Below are 12,694 nucleotides of genomic sequence, written 5' to 3'. Positions count from 1 at the left end.
GCTAGCGGCGAGGCGGGACTAATTTAGAAACAGCCAATAGTGGGAAACAAATTTACATACGGGTGGCGGGAACTCCTTTGCACCGGGGTTTTCTCTATGCAACTGAGAATTGCACCGTGCAAAGAAAGCTCCATGTGGCGGGAAATAATTCTGCAGTGCCGAAGCACACACAAAATCATACCCTTTGGGTCATGACACTGCCCAGGCAGCAACTACTTGAAATCTTAATTGGAATTTCTTTTCCCATGCATCTTCCAGTCCATTCACCTCTCATATTTCCCACCTTTCTTTAATAAAGTCCCCAAATCTTTTATTTCTGGTGGCAGAGCTGTACTGTACATGGTGGATAGAGGAATGACCTTCAGGGAAGGTTAGCTGCAAAATAAGAGGGTAACTGATGAATAAGCAGTCATGGACCAAGCAGCTGCAGCACCACCAGAGTGGAGGTAACCTACCAACTAGAGGGTAAGCTGCTTAATCTCAGCCAACTCTGAGCCAAAATCAAGACCACCCCACCTCAATCATCAAGCTCTATTATGCTGATGTCAGCAGGTCTTCAGGCAATCATCTTTACCAAGGCATGCAAGAAAATGGAACTGACACTTAACATTTGAAAGACTAAGGTCTTCCATCAACAAGCTCTTAATGAGCAGTTCCCAGCTCTGGTAATTCACGTTCACAGTGAGTCTCTGGAGAATGTTGAGTATTTCCCGTACCTCAGAAGCCATCTATCACAGAAGGCTGACATTGACAAAGAACTCCAACATCGCCTCAGTCAAGATGGACAACATACAGGAGATACCTCAAGACATTGGAGAAGTACCATCAGTGCTTCCTGCGGAAGATCCTTTGAATCCAGTGGGGAGATAGGACATTAATGTTGGTGGGCCTATCTCAAGCAAACGCCATGAGCATTGAGGTGATCGTCACCTGACATCAACTTTGCTGAGCTGGCCATGTCACCCAGATGTCCGACTCAGACTCCCCAAGTTTTCTTCTCCCAGCTCAGTCAAGGCGTAACCTCAGGAGGAGGGCAGAGAAAGCACTTCAAGGATGTCCTCAAGGCCAACTTCAAAAAATGCAACATTGCCATCAACTCATGGGAGACTCACCCACAACCACCCCAAATGGGGAAAGAGACTGCTGCAAGGATCTCAGTACTTTGAAACCTTATGATGAAAACAGGAGATGGAAAAGTGGGAGTAGCAGGACTGTGCGTCATGGATCGAATTAAGAATCTGGAGCCACCCACCCCACACGGAAACATGTGCCCAAGTTGCAGCAGAGTCTCTTGATCCTGGATCAGCTTTGTCAGTCATCTTCAGACCCACAGATAAGACAATCATAGAACACAATCATCCTCAACTGTGAGGAATTGCCGAAGAAGAAAACCTTTGAGGATCACATTAGGCATGTATACACGTGCTCTGGGAGTTGGGAGAGGAGGGGGACACTTTAATTAAAGCCCCCAGAACATCTCGTGTATCAGTGTCCCCGCACTTAAAAATGGTGGTTGGGGCGCTTTAACTAAAGCTTGTTGAACAAGCTTTAGTTAAAGCACCCCCACTGCCATTTTTAAGTACGGGGACAGTGATACATGAGACATTGAAGTCTTCTGGAGTGCAGTAATTACCATGCAACTCGATTATTGAGTCTGCTCCGATGTCCTGTAATTACATTGCATTGAAGCAACCTCATTGTTTGTGTATAGGTGCCCATTATAATATACAGAGGCCTTATTAAACTGAAGATTTGAATATGAATTGAGGATCTTTGAAACATTTTCTTTTTATCGTATAGCCTTGTGGTTAAGCAGAAGTTTGTACTATAACTAAATCCTCTCCATCAAGGTGGTTTCAGTAGATGGGCAGATGAAGAAAATGCTCATTCAGTGTGAAAACCAGCAAATGTTCACATTCACAAGCGACTTTTAGCAAAACTGTTGGAACTTACTTTCAATGTGTCAGCATGCAATAGGTGAGCAAAAGAGACCCACTATTGAGTGCTGTTAAATGAGGAGGATGAAATAACGAAACTAACAGTTGAGTAAATAAGCAAAAATCACAGCTTCTCTCAGTGACCAGTCCTGCTCAGCCAGCCAACCTAGTACAGTTCAGCACATGTTTTCTGTTTTTGCCTGTTCTTGCACCGGCTGGTCTCCATTTAAAAAAAAACAACTTCTAGGCTCTTGTTCAGTTTCTAAGATGAAGAATTGAATTAGACGTGCCCAGGGTGTTCAAGAGGTCAGTTCTCTTGGAGATTACAAGTTGGAAATTTGGAAGAAACAGAGGAGAGATGGAACAATTTCAGACTGTGCTGGGACAATCTGCTTCATGTGAGATATCTTCAAGGAACAATTACAGGAATAACATTTGCTGTCAGCTGATAGAGCCAGAGCAGCAAGTGCATAATAAATCCACTTTTGTTAGTTTCAGGACCTCGTGACAAAGTTTTTCTATTCAAACTAAGCCTGGAGAACAGTTATTCAAATTGACTTTTCTTTCAAGCAGTGTTAAAGCCTTCATGCAACCCATAGCTAAAATATCAATTTTATTGTTGCTGTTAAGAAAATATGCAGATTCCAAAACTTACTGATTTATTTTTTACAACTTTAGAAATCTTTTGGCGCATGGGAACAGACTGTACATATGTTCATTTTTCTTTTCCCATTTTCATAGCTGCATGACAGAAATGTGATTCATGTACATTGTATATGTTATAAAGCCAAAATCATCTGGCATCACTCCATTGAAATTACTGATGTTACCACAGGGTTGAATTTGGACTAATGCAAGAGACCTGACACTGTGGAATTCAACCATTCTATGAAAAAAATATTGTGTCCACATGTTGCTTGAGATCAATTTTACTTAAATAACTTAGTGATCTATGGATCTTTTTGATTTGTACCAAACTACAGAACAGTTTTAGCTTATGACTAGGGACCTACCAAACTCACGGCAGAAATGGGCTGCGTGGCATCTCATTTAATCTTGCAGGTTCCCCTAATCCCCTGCCCCTACTGCTGATTGGCTGAGAGGCCCAAGCGGTGGCCCTGTTGCTTGATGGTGACTGTCTGGGAGGTAAAAATGATGCCATATTTAAAACTGTGGTTTTTACCTCCTTGCTGATCAGCAGTGATCGTCAGGGCTCCTTTGCCAATTGATGTGGGGGGGGGGGGGGGGGGGGGGGCGGGGAGAGAGGAGAGAAGGATGCATGGGAGAAATGGTAAGCTTAAAGGAGCTGCCGCACAGCCCGCTTCGGCCGTGAATTTGGTACGTCCCTACCTATGATGCATGATTGACTTTGGTTTGTGCATTTATTTCACCGAGGGCCTATGATACCAGTTAATAGATCTCTTTCTCACAAATTTTGCTTATTATTCTGAGGCCAGGGTTGTTGGTAAACTACAGAAATAACTGGCCACTATGAAACGTTACCTGTACCATGCCTCTGCTTAAACATTCTTTCCTCATTCAGTTCTCTCCAGAGGATTAATATTTTTTGCATAAGAGCTTCTAAAACTTGTTTTTCAGGGGAAAACGATTACCATTATATCTGCATTAAGAACTCATGCTGAGAGAGACTATGCATCTTGCATTTTCATCTGTTTAGCAACAGGTGGTAAAAACAGCAGCCTCTTCACTGGTTTGTTGAAAAAATCACCCAAACTTTCATTCTGCTGCTCTGATAATAGGAAAAGGATAGAATTATTTCTTTTTAAACCTCACTTCAATGAAATAAAAAATGGGAAGGATTTTTCAAACCTTTTATGAGGTATTTAACTATATCCTAGTTCTAAAGTGCTCTTCATCTTATCTGTTGAGGAGTCTATTTTGTAGCTCATTTGAGACTGGGAAATAAGCTTGCATTTGTATAGGATGCCTTTGATTCAAATAAGTATCAAAGACATTTTAATGTCAAGTTGTACAGGTTACAGTAAATTTGATTAAATATATCTGTGGTGCTCAGATTTTTTTCCCAAATGGGCAGTGCCCAGTCTGCCCACAGGTTGGATCTGGCTAGAGGTCCTGATCCTGCACTCAGAGGTGGGGCACAGTGGGGCCCCATTGGGCTGTGTAAAGAAGTGGGGGGGTAGCCTGACCTCAATCTAGTTGCATGGGGGAAGGGGACTTGGCCTGGCTGCAACCTGGCCCTGCAGTGGGGGAAGGATGGGGTATGAACTGGCCACAATCCAGCTGGAGCCAGGTCATATCCCCTTTGGCATGGGGAAGGAGACTTGGCCTAGCTCTAGTTTGACCATGTGGGGAGAGGGAGTGTGGCCGGGTCCCAGCCCAGCTGTGCAGAGGGCATGGGGTGTGGTCCAGGTCTAATCTGTTCACAGGGCTTGGGAATTTGGCAGTGTGGGAGGGTAGAGGTATTAATTGCCACATTCCTCTGTCCCCACACTTCCTGGCCTGTGGGTAGCCCCTTGGGCTGCATGACATGGCTCCATGGGCTAGATTTGACTTGTGGGCTGCAGGTTAAGCACCCTTAATATATGTTATCAAAATGAATCTGCCCACCAAGAAACCAAGAAGTGAGGAATATAGTGTCCAAATTTAAACTAATCTAGGAATTTAGGGAGGCAACCCATGGGTATTAGTTTAATCATTTTGATAGGCTATAGAGCAGGAGAATCATGCAAAGGAGGGTTGTAATGAGGTGTGAGAAGAGAGTGCTCATCCAAAAGAACAGTTGTTAAAAGCCCTTCTCTGATACTAAGTTCTGCTGACCATGCCTGTGGCAGTATAGCAGTCTCTCTCACATGTAGGTAGTTTCTAGGTCATGTAGGGCTTCAGAGGTTAATGCCTCCACCTGAGTCATCATAGGAACTGGCCTCCACTTAGAGTAACATGGACCACAGATGTTATGCTCTTAGAAAAAAGTGCTTAAGAAGTGGGGTGTAGATTTCCGTATTAGCCTCAGTTTCCAAAGTAGGTTTAACATGTAGCCCATGGCTAAGTATAGACAGTCAAAAATCCTGAAGCTGAATCAATTCAGTCTTTGCAGGTTAGTCTAAGCTTCACAGATTAAATTGAAACAGAAGTGAATAGACCTTTGATTCAGGAAATGCAGCCACATGCCTGCACTGGCTCAGGTCAAAAGCCAAGGGGCACTAGAGCACTGCTGTCTGGCATGACCCAGTAGGGGCTGTGTGTTCACTTCTTCCTGCTGCCCCCAAGGTCTCTGAGATTTGCAGTTCAAAATCATAGCACCAGGACTCTGCAGGGTTGCTCATCACTTCCTCTTCCTGCTTCCAGGTGCCTCTGGGATTTGTAGTCCACATTTGCATCCAGTAGTGTTTGAGTGGGGGAAGGGGTGTTTAACACTCCCTCCCAGGCCCCAGCTAGGGTTTGCCTGGGTGGGGGGCATCCCCTCTTCCCCCTTGCAGACTGGGTTGCATCCCCAGCTGGGCTTGCTTCCGCTTCCCCCACCTCCTGTGAGGGGACTATGATTTAACTTAAAACAGGAAGGGGTCTTGGGCAGAAATTCATAAACTGGTTTGACCCAAATCAGTTGAGTCTGATACTGCATTCAACCAAGTTTGTCGTAAACTGGTTTCCGCCATTTTGGAAAACCGGCTTATATGCTCTGAGCTTCTGTTCTGTTATAGGTTTAAACCAGTTTCTGAACACTTAAACCAGTTTGTGTGTAACTTCTTTCTACCTTTGGTAGTTTCTCAGAAGAGTACATTGCTTAAATAGTGTTAGGGTATTGTTATTATTGTATTGTTATTATATTGTTCCATTATTTTGCAGTCACAACAATTATCCAGACTGTTACAGTACCAGCATAGCAATTAATGCCTTGTGTATACATGGCAACTTACAGAATGCAAGTGTTTTAAATATACACTCTATGTTTGCAGAGATCATTTCCCTTACCACTGAAATGCAGCTACAGGGTTGAAAACATGTTAACTAAATATACTCGGTGGCAGATCCAGAGTGTGGTGTCATGGTTCAGTTGCACTCCAGCCAGTATGGAACCCTCGGGGTAGGCAGAAAGCCAGCAGAGAAGCAGGCGTAGGAAAGAGGAACCCATTTTCTGCCACTGCTTTGGCTGCTTACAGATGTGTAAAAAAACCAAACCAAACAAAACAAAAAAGAACAGCACTTTACTATAAACTTGATGTGCCCCCATTCTGAGCCCAATGCATGCCCAGAAGAGGCATTGTGTTAGTTGAACCCAGCTTGCCGAGATTGGGCACTTTAGCTTTTTTGGAGTTTTTATCCATTAGCTAAAAGGTAAATAAATGTACCAAAAAGCCCTGCTGAAGTGCCCAATCTGCTGCAGAGCCAGATCAGACTAACATGGCGTTTTCCCTTTTTTGAGCATGTTCTAGGCTTGGTGCAGGGACTGCTTCTTCCAGTAAAGCACTTACTGGAAGCTGCTCCTTCCAGTTAAGCCCTGCCACCCTTTTTTTAACGTTGGTCTGCAGCCTTTGTGGCTAAGTCCAACACCGTGTGCAGCTGCTCCCTGCAGCCACCCCTCTGCCCAGCAGGTGATAAGAGCAGCTATATAGGGTTCCCTATGTGCCTGGGTCAGCTTGGGACCATGGCAGCAAGGGCCAGGTCCTCTTTCCTGTGGCTGCTTCCTACGTCTGCTCCCCTGTGCCCCCCACCTCCCAAGCCCAAAGTCTCCAACTGTGCCCTGCCTTCATCCCTACCATGGTATGAGGGCGGTATTCTGCACCCCGCTTTATAAATCTTCTATCTGCCCATGTTTATGCTAACACTGTGCAGTAGTGGAAGGGGTAACAAGTAATCAGATATCTATTTTACATTAATGGGCATGCAAGTAAACAGAATATACCTGATTAGTTTTAACAGAGTTGTAAACGTACCTGAGAGTTTCAGTTCCGCAAAACTTCTTCACTTCATTACTCAATGCTAATCAAGTTGTCTATAATGAACCAGTGAGAAGTTTTATACAAAGGTTGTGTTTCTTCTCTCCTAGATTACTGAACTGTGTGGTGCAAAACGTGTGGGTTACTTTGGTCCTGCTCAGTTTTATGTTGCTCTGAAATTAATCGCTGCAGCACAGTCTGGTCTCCCGGTACAGCTAGAGAGCATTAAGAGTGGTAAGCAGCTCATTTTGCTTAGTTTACTTACAAAGGTGGTGTTCTTTAATTTCTTGCATGTGTACTGTACGCTGTTTGCTTTGTTTACTTGCAGGGTTAGATAAAACTAAATCAAAATCCTATCAGAGGCAGGGAGAGACAGGTGAAGAAGGTAATTCTATTATCCATAAATTATAGATAGAGAATTATAGTGAACTCATGGAGAATTAATTGTTTCTTCCTGTAGAAAAGCATTACAAAAGCAACAAGCCAACAGGGCTGTCATGATTATGAGTTCATTTCTGCCACCATTACTCATCTTCATTTCCAAACTTAAAAGTTGTTCTGCTCAGGCTGACTGATATATTTGCATGGAGTAAATATTACTAGGATTCTTGAGGAATACGGGATTTGTCTCAACTGGAAGAACTTAAGCGTTCCTTTTCAAATGGAAATAAATGGGCATTAAGCACAGTGGCAAAACCTTGCCTTATTATCAAGTAACATTAGTGTTTATGTTGAGGATAATTGAAAATGCATTTGTTTTTCATTGTCCATTGAAATAAATGTTCAGTGCACTTCTGTGTGGAAAAATGCTTGTTTCAAGAAACTTAAAAAAAAAAAAATTCTAAAGTGGTCAAGATGAAACAATGCTTTTACCTGTAAAACTTTTAATAGCTAATACGTGAATATAACTATATACTGCCACATGCCAGACCAGAAGTAAAAGACTCAACCTTCAGATTGTTCTGCTGGGCTGATGATGTCAGTCTGATATAGGAAAGAGAGAGTGACAGTCTAGATAGCATAACTTCTACAGCACTCCCACCAACTAGATGGCCAACCAAAGACAACTGTAGTCAGAAGCTGATTTGAATACTTAAAATGTAGACTGCTTTGGATAGAAGATGAAGTTCTAACTTCTAGAGCCATCTTGTGCCAGTTTGTCATTCTACGTATGACTGAAATCCAGCAAAGGATTCATGTATAAATCAGAATATAAAAATATTAGTGAGCATAGGTTTTCAGTTGCACTGGACATATCAGGGTATTAATACTATCCTTTGGCAAAATCAGCCCAAGACAGGGAAATCTGCAGTATGCCAGTACTACATTTTGAAACCTTGCTGTATATTTTTCCTAACAGAATGATAGATGGGGTCCAAGAGTGTGACACGTTCTAACTCCAAACTAAAAAGTTTCCTATTTTTTAAATAATTTCTAATAATTTCTTTTTTATATATATTTTCTAAACTGCACTGCATAAGATCCCAGATTCTAACCTTTATGGCCATGACCAGACAAGTCCGGTATGTGGCTCTGCAGACATGTCTGTGGTGCCACATACCGCACGTTCAGTTGTTCTTTGCACTGCAAGGGAGCAGCATAGAGAAGTTTTTTGACCCTTGGATATTGTGACAGGTCACTGCTCTGGGCCGCCCTTAATGTGGCCCACACACCTGTCTCTGGGGCTAGCGCCCGCCTACTCACCTGCCATGCCTTGATCTTAGTTGATTAATTAGTATTAACTAGCAGGAGGCTGCCCTAATACTGCCCCCCCTAAGGGGGTGCTATCTGCGGCTCTGTTTCCTCCCCTACTCCGCAGTCCACACCTCGCCAATGGAATCATCGTTGTCTAACTTCTCTCGCTATTTTGGCCCCTTCCTGTTCTCCCTGGACTTTCCTTCTCTGCGCCCACCCTTGGGCTTCCTAAATGTTGTCCCCCTGTCTGGGGCTTGCTGTGCCCAACTTGGGCTTCCCAATAATGCGGCCCCTTATCAGGGGCTCCCAGCGCCCACACTTGGGCTCCTAAAAAATGCTGCCCCCTATCTGAGGCTCACAGTGCCCAACTTGGGCTTCCCAATAATGCGGCCCCCTATTAGGGGCTCCCAGTGCCCACACTTGGACTTCTAAAATAGCACTCCCCTCTCTGGGGCTCGCCATGCCCAACTGGGCTTCTTGCCCCCTTTCTGGGGCTCTCCGTGTCCAACTTGGGCTTCTTAAAAATTCAGCCCCCCTTCTCTGGGGTTCGCCGCACCCAAGTTGGGCTTCTTGCCCCCTTTCTGGGACTCTCCGTGCCCACACTTGGGCTTCTCAATAATGCACTCCCCTCTCTGGGGCTTGCCGTGCCCACACTTGGGCTTTCCAATAATGTTGCCCCCTTCCTGGGGCTGGGGTCTCTGTACCCCATACGCTGCGCCCGCTGGTGCTGGGGTCCTCGCACTCCACTGTGAGTCCCCTATGAGGCCTCCTCCAACCCCTAATAGCCTCACCCAAACCACCGGTCATAGCAAACAACACAAACTTGAGCCTCCTGGCTATAACTCAAACACAAGCCGCCTGGCTACAACAACACTGGTCAACTCCACTCAAGCAGTACCTGTGGGTCTCGCTGCTTCTCGCATCATTACTCCAGGAACTTCTGCCTCTCTGACTGCTGGCAGGGAACTACCCCTGGCCTCAGCTCCTTGGGTTTATAAAGGGAGCCAGGCCCGGCCCCTTCCAGTCAGCTGGCCTTCATTGGTTGCCCTAGCAACCCACAGCTGGGCTCCTTAGTCACTGCTAGGGCTCCCTCCCTAGCAGTTTTCCCCTCTTCAGGAGTAGGGCACCACCGTGCTCTGTGACAGATATCCAGGGGTCAAAAAAACCCATAGGAAAAAAAGCAGAGCACCGCATGTGGGGGCAGCATGCACTGCTCAGAAGTGGAGCTGGGCTGGCTGGAGCTGCACTGTGGCTACTGGCCAGGCTCTGCACAGCAGAATCGCCACTGGTGCAGTCCAGGTGGCCCCCAGAACCCCAGGTAAGGCTGCTGGGTAACTTGCCATGTGCCAGAGCACATGTGGCACAGGTGTTCCCCGGGAAATAGTTGTCCCCAGGGAACCAAATGTCCACACAACTTTTCTGAAAGCCTCTAAGGCAGGGGTGTCCAACCTTTTTGAATGTGGGGCCAAATCATGAACTTTTTATCACCCAGTGGCCGGTAAGCCATATTCATATTTTATCACCCCACGGGCCATATGTTGGACAAGCCTGATCTACATAAAACCTTCACTCTGGAGGAGGAGAGATGGTGAGCCGTAGAAGTGCCCACTCGGTCTCTTCCATTCCAAACCACAGCGATGTGTTCCCCTACAGCCAGGACCCCAAGGCAGGACATGATTAGGTAAAAGTCCCAGGCCCCATGCTCTAATTGTGTGTGTGTGTGTGTGTGTGTGTGTGTGTGTGTGCGTGCAGTATCAGATCTGTGTGCCTATTCCTGTGTCACTGTCTTCAGAAGTGTGGTGCAATTAAGTACCTGGTTAATTGTGGTTGTGTGGAGTTGTGTAGAACAGCAACTGATTCAGCAAGGCTAAGTTCATAGGTACTAGAGAAGCTATCTGCTGGTGTGACTGTGATGGCGTTGCTGCAGTTGTGTGTAGTTCTAAGCTGTATATGCCTCCCAGGTAGCTGTGCAGGAATCGGTGCTGCATGTGTGGTTGGGCACAACTGCGTAAGCATAATTGTGAGTGCCTGTGAGTGCACCACTGTGTGCTCTGGGGCCACTCTGCAAGGTGTGTGATGCTGTAGAGCTGTTGTGATTGTGCATGCATGGCAGGTGACTCCAGGGCGGCGGGAGTGTCTGTGCAGATATGCCCAGGTGTGTGAGTGACATGACAGTACCTGCGTGTGCCACCATGTGGGTAGTGCTTCTTCACCTTGAGCCTTCGTTCCTCTCGGTCTATATGGCCTAGGGTGTACACAAGAACGTGTGTGCATGTAGTGCCCATGACTTTTGTGTATGTGTGAGTGTGTGTGTGTGTGTGTGTGTGTGGAGGCGGGTGTGCACATGCACATATGTGCATGCATGTGTGTTTCTGAGTGCGTGGGTGTGTGCACATGTGTGTGCACACCTGTGTTCACCCCTGGATGCTGCCTGCCTGCCCGTCCACCTGCGCTCATCCCTGCCTGTGTGTGCACGCGTGTTCACCCCCTGCCTCTGCCCCAGCCATGTGTGGGGGGGTGCGTGCCCGCCTGCGCGAGCCTCCCCCGGCCGCCCGCCCGTGCAGGGCTGCCTCCCCGCGACCCGGCCAGCTCCCCCTGCAGCCACAGCCCCCCTGTGGCAGGGTCGGTCCCTGCCTGTCTGGGGCTACGGGCGGCGAGGTGCATCCAGCGGGCACGGGATGCCAGGACCCAGCAGAGCCCCTGGCCCGGGGAGGCCGCAACACCGGCACCAGCACCGGCCGGGCGTCTGCTAGGTCCCTGCACCCCGCTGGACCGTGCCACCACGGCCCCAGGCGAAGTCCCGGTCCCAGGGCGGCGGGGGCAGCGGGCTCAGGCCGTGCTCTCGCCCCTGCGCCTTGCCCCGTGCCCTCCGAGCAAGGCCAAGCACCGCCCCCATGCCCAGCGTGGCCCCTGCTGGCACCATGGGCCGGGGGATCCCTTCCTGCCTGCCCGGGGGGCATGTGCCGGAGCCAGCAGGACACTGGAGGTCCCGGGGCAGGACAAGGGGGGCACGTCTGGCCATCCTGCCATCCACTCAGCCCAGCCATGCCACGCCAGTGATACTTCTAAGGCGTTGTCCCCAGCTCGTCCCGTCAGGCACGGCCAGGGCAGCTCCATGCTACGCAGCCCTCAGGGCAGCAGCAGGACCTAGCTCATGTGACGTGGGAGGTCACGTGAACCCGGCTCGGCAGGGGGGAGCAGCTCCCCTCCCCTCCCCCACCCGCCTGTCCTGAACAAGGGACCTCGGGCCTCAGAAAATGGCTTGGCGGGCCACATGGTGGCCCGCGGGCCATATTTTGGACAAGCCTGATCTAAGGACAGGATCATAGATTTGATCATCAAGCTCAAGTGCAGAGAAAAGGCGCATGCAGGGAAACATGAAGGGAAAGGCACAATGGGATCTAATGCATGATCCCACAGTTGCTCCTCCTGCCATGCACATGTGGCATAGCAGGAGGTACAATTGTGTGGATCAAGCATTAGATCCCATTGTGTATTATTCCTGGTGCAGGGGGAGCCTGGGAACACCATCCTGGGCTCCCCCTGCTGTGAGCCCCACAGCTAACGGGACTTGGTGGGGCTCACAGTGGGGGCAGCATTCCCTGCACTACCCGCACTGCGAGCCCTGCAGCCAGCGTGGACTGTGGGGCTTGCAGTGGGAACAGCACTGGGAATGCTGCCCACACTGTGAGCCCCTAACCTCACAAGGCTGCAGCATTCTCCTCACTGTGAGCCCTGCAGCTGAAGACACTGTCCCTGCTACAAGCCCCTCAGTTGATGGGGAGACACAGGGGAGCACTTGGCCACATGTTCAATTAATGGTGTGATTAGAACAAGTTAAAAAGGTATTACACACTTTTGTGGAATAATTTTATAGCTTATTGCTTGCTTTTTCACACCATGAATTGGTTGAACATGTAGCTGGGTCACAATTTAAGGCGTGATTACCTGGTTAATCGCTCCTTAAATGTAACATGTAGAGGGGGCCATATAAACCTTGTATTTCAAAGGGTTGTATTTAAACAAAGAGCAGCAACAAGGTGCAAAAATTAAACCGTAGCAGTTATCTAGGAGATGTTCAAAACCAGAACATTTATTTTGGACTTTGGGTTAGCATAACTATTTGGTATATCTGTCCATCTACAA

At 47.6% G+C, this 12,694-nt stretch overlaps 1 protein-coding gene across 1 annotated transcript in view; it reads left to right on the top strand.

Moving 5' to 3' along the window:
• Positions 1–12,694, top strand: part of REPS2 (RALBP1 associated Eps domain containing 2) — a 169,064-nt gene that overhangs the window by 42,696 nt on the left and 113,674 nt on the right. Inside the window, exon 2 of the mRNA XM_025201098.1 lies at positions 6,964–7,087. The gene's annotated coding sequence lies outside the window, so the exon portion shown is untranslated. The remainder of the gene's footprint in view (positions 1–6,963; positions 7,088–12,694) is intronic.

Source organism: Alligator sinensis, unplaced genomic scaffold, assembly GCF_000455745.1.
Source record: "Alligator sinensis unplaced genomic scaffold, ASM45574v1 scaffold583_1, whole genome shotgun sequence".
Taxonomy (NCBI): Eukaryota; Metazoa; Chordata; order Crocodylia; family Alligatoridae; genus Alligator; species Alligator sinensis.
This window is presented reverse-complemented; position numbering and strand designations above follow the sequence as displayed.